Source organism: Euprymna scolopes, chromosome 5 (genome assembly GCF_053919585.1).
Source record: "Euprymna scolopes isolate OS-2025 chromosome 5, ASM5391958v1, whole genome shotgun sequence".
Classification (NCBI taxonomy): Eukaryota; Metazoa; Mollusca; class Cephalopoda; order Sepiida; family Sepiolidae; genus Euprymna; species Euprymna scolopes.
The window spans coordinates 63942944-63947621 of record NC_136486.1 but is presented as its reverse complement, the minus strand read 5'-3'; the positions used below and the strand labels follow the sequence as shown (position 1 = coordinate 63947621).

Here is a 4678-nt window from a genome sequence, read left to right as displayed (position 1 = left end):
TCTCCCATCCCAATGTTAAAAATATACATTAAATAAAGTAATATGTAATGCGTAAACGGTTTCACCCATTTTCGGGACTGATTTAATATCCCCCCACCACATTGTTAAAATTATACATGAAATAAAGTAATGTTTAAATCGTAAATAGTTTGAGTAATTTCCGGGACTGACTTCATATCCCGTAATCCACTGCTTAAAATATACTTGAAATAAAGTAATGTTTAAATCATAAACTGTTTCAGCAGCTTTTCGAAAGTAATACATAAAAACAGTTACGGATAAGGCAACGATTGCTTCAACATGAATTTCTGGTATAAGTTTCAGCATGCCAGTGACGTAAATCCCCCTTTTTTGGTCTTGGTTAATGGAGGAGAAATCCTTCCTTACTGATACAATTTTTATTTTTGTTATTGACCAGAGTGCCCCTTTTGGGGAGCTGGTTTCCCCCTAAATTTTTAACCGGCCTCATGTCCAATTCCGCACTTGTAGGGAGGCAAGTAAACAAAAAAAAATCAAAACGTACATTTTCCAGGGCATTTGATAATTAATGAGAAGGGAAATTTCAAGGGCACTTTGTAATTATCAGAAATAACTTTTTACAGTCACTTTTTTAATATGAAAACTTTGTTACATTAAGCATAGTACCTATTCACAGTGCCTCCACACGGGGCAGATTTAGACACCAGGGTAGATTTTTAACGTAAAGAAAAAATTGTCTTAGTCGTAAAGGATTTCTCTTCAATTGAGAGAGAGGAAATTGAAATGTAGCAACTGAAGAACAGATACTACACTTTGATCTAAGCCAAAAGGCCAAGAAAGACATATCGTTTTTATTAGCTTTGCCTCAACAGCGACACCAATTTTTTTTAAATTCCAATTAGGGATGCACAGCATGATAACGGACGGAGCGATAAGCGTCATGATATAATTAATGATCTGCAAAATAAGAATTTTCACTTCAAATTAACAAAAAGTCATGGAAAAATATTGAAAACTCAATTTCTTCCTTCTTTCACACTTGACCCATTTTTTGCGTCTGAGTATATATACATATATATATATATATATATATTTGTACATATATATATATATATATATATATATATATATATATATATATATATATATGTATATATGTATATATACTCAGACGCAAAAAATGGGTATATAATATACATATATATGTATATATATATATATATATATGTATATATACATTGATTATTTAGAAGAATAGAGAAACTTCAATTCCATAAGAGGAGGGTAATCAGGTTAATACAAGGCTCAACAAATTTGAATGTAGCTTATAGAGGCTTCGAACTGCCTTGGTATAAAAGTCCCAGTTATCCTCCAAATGAATGTATGTCTACTCTTATTAAATAAAGGAATCATTCTATATATACCAATATATAGTTTTTGTGACTTCATTTTCAACTCCTATTGTCTCTCTAACTCACACACACACACACACACACACAGACACATAGACACACACACATAAATATGTATATATATATATATATATATATATATATAGAGAGAGAGAGAGAGAGAGAGAGAGAGAGGGAGAGAGAGCGATATGTTATGTGTTATGTGCATATCACGGTTTGTTTCCTTTTCATTTTTCTATTTTGTCCGAATATTATTTCTATTATTTTCATCATATATATATATATATATATATATATATATATATATATATATATATATATATATATATATATATATATATATATGTTTTATGTATGTGTGTATGTGCGTGTTCCAGAAACGGTTAGATTATTTCTTATAAAGATTTTGCCATACTGTAATGTTCATTTATCAAAATAATTCGCTTGATGATTTCAGTTATTGTATTAAATTGGATTCACTCTCATTTCATGATTTTCTTATATTTTTCTCATAGAATATCTCTAAAATTAAAGTTTTATGTCTTGAGAAAAATGGAAATTCCGAAAAGTTTACTCAAATATAATTGCATAGCAATATGTTCAAATCAAATGATTAATGTGTGTAAAATATATTGTCACTACCGAGTCGGAATATATAGTCGAAAATAAAAAGAACATTTTAGAAATTTACAAAAAAATCAGATGTTCATTTATGAATTGCTATTTGCTCTCTACTTTTGGTATCTAACAAAAATCATATTTATGTTTTCATGAAGGCATGCAAACCATATTTTTATAAGGAGTGATATATATTGTAATGCACAGGTTCTGACGAGCCGCTATATTCTAAATTTATACGAATTATCGTATAAATAATTTAAACATGAATAGTTTAGTTTATGTTACTGACGTGGTCACCACGTATCAAATTCACAGATAATGTTAAATGTTAAGCAACTGGGATACATTTATAAATACTTTACTCTCTCTCTCCGTATATTTTCTATCCTAGGAAAGATATTACCTTTTAAAATATTGCTGATTTATTATTTTTTGCTTATGCAATTTTAATCGATCTAATTATATTTAATCTTTAAATAACATTACATACAATCAATCTCCTTCACATTGCTTTATGTATTTTTAACTTCCTCTTATTTAATTTAGGGTTCAATTTTCTGTAATGTTGTTTATTAACTAAAGGCGTATTTCGAGAAAAACAGCCTTTTTCTAAACCGCAATGGTCCCAATAGTGTATGCACGTATACCACACACTAGTATGTAAAGAAAATGTTAACCTTCTAAGTTAGAATTCCTATAAAAGACTAAAAAAGGACTTTTTTAATGCAATAATCCTACCAATAATTATAATAACCACAATAACAATAACAATAATAACAATAATGATAATAATAATAATAATAATAATAATAATAATAATAATAATAATAATCTAAGACAACTCGATCAAAAGACCAGGAAACACATGACCATGCACAACGCACTACACCCGAAGGACGAGGTTGACCGACTCTAAGGAAAAAGGAATGACGCCGGGAGTAGAGGGATAGTGCACTGGGAATTATGTAAACGACTGCATCTCGAACGCACAGGAAGGTGGTACACACATAAGCCGCAACAGTACTTGAAAACGAGAATCACAAAGTCCTATGGGACATATATATACAAACTGATAAACCCATCCAAGCAAGAAGACCAAATGTAATAATTAACAAGAAAGAAGAATCCTGTCAACTCGTAGACTTTGCTGTTCCAGCTGACCACAGGTTGAATATCAAATAAAAGGAGAAAGGAGCAAATACACAGAGCTAGCCAGAGAGCTGAAAGGGATATGGGAGATGAAGAAAATCAAAATAATAGCTATAATAGTAGGAGCACTAGGAACAATCCCGAAAAAAAAGCATGGGAGAATTGGAATCAAAGGAATAACTGGAAAAATACAACGAACAACAATCATAAAAACAGCTGAAATGTTAAGAAAACCCTTTTAATGTGGAAACTAACAAACAAGAGCAACAAGTGTGGGCCAGACAAACTGCTGCAAAGGCAAAACATGAAACAGTACATGGAACCAAGCACTCTGAAACCACATATCTATCAGTTCTCTAACCCAACCTACTCTCATTGCCACATCAGTGCCCTCTCCAAAACAAAGAGCGAGACCAAATAACCGAGTACAATCAAGGAGGAAGGAAAGCCCGATAAACTAACCAGACCTCAGCCGAATAAATGCGAAGAGACCAATAGCTGCTTCCAACGAGAATTTAATGGCAAGCAGCTGCTGCGATAATGCAAAATTATTTGCAAATGATATCGAAAGAGGTGGAGAGTACAGGAAACCTGGGGAGACTTGCTGTCACTCAGCTTCCAGGGAACACCACAGGCTGCTTTCAGGGAAAGATATCTGAAGACCTGTGTGAAAGCTCCTTCTGAACTAATAATAATAATAATAAGAAGAAGAAGAAGAAGAAGAAGAAGAAGAACAAGAACAAGAACAAGAACAAGAACAAGAACAAGAACAAGAACAAGACACAGAGCTATTTCGACCAGAAATTATAAAACGTAGCGTATCCACAATGCATTATATCCAAATTATGATGGTATCCTACTCGACGTGAAAAGTAAAGGTATAGAGGGAAGACGGTTATAGAAACTTGTGTAAATGACACAAAGGGAAACATACTCTACTACATCTAGCAGGACACAGAAAAGCCAATTACTGCAACAAGAGAAGTAAAAATGAGCAATCCGCAGAGCAGAGATGCAAGAGATAACACGGATTAAAATGGGAAGATAAATACTACACGGATGGTTCATTAGGAAACAAAAGATGATGCACACGAAAACACTTACACATGACTACAAAATATAACAAAACAACGGAATGGAATCACTAATAAGCGCTGCTCAAGTAACGCGATTGGGACTGACCATATCAAAACAAAGATCGACAAAATACGAAAACAGCTAATGCAAGAACAAAATTATAAACCGTATCAGTAAATTTAGGACATTAAGCAATAAAGGATACAATAATCGGCATGCCTCGATGGAGAAAGCAGTACACTGAGAATTATACCTCTTGAACACCTAAACAAATTGTAAAGATTAAACCTGTGCTAGTACTTGAAAACATACATCCTAATATCTTAACCCGTTCTGATACCAGTTAACAAGCCGCCTAGAAGAGAAGAGGCAGAATATCAAGAAGACAGATAAGCGACGCAAATATATAGATCTGGCATATGGACTATGAGGAATTTCAA

General features: G+C 32.6%; 1 pseudogene; it reads right to left on the bottom strand.

Moving 5' to 3' along the window:
* Nucleotides 1-687: 687 nt before the first annotated feature.
* On the bottom strand, nt 688-823 carry LOC145277181 (U2 spliceosomal RNA; annotated as a pseudogene).
* Nucleotides 824-4678: the final 3855 nt, after the last annotated feature.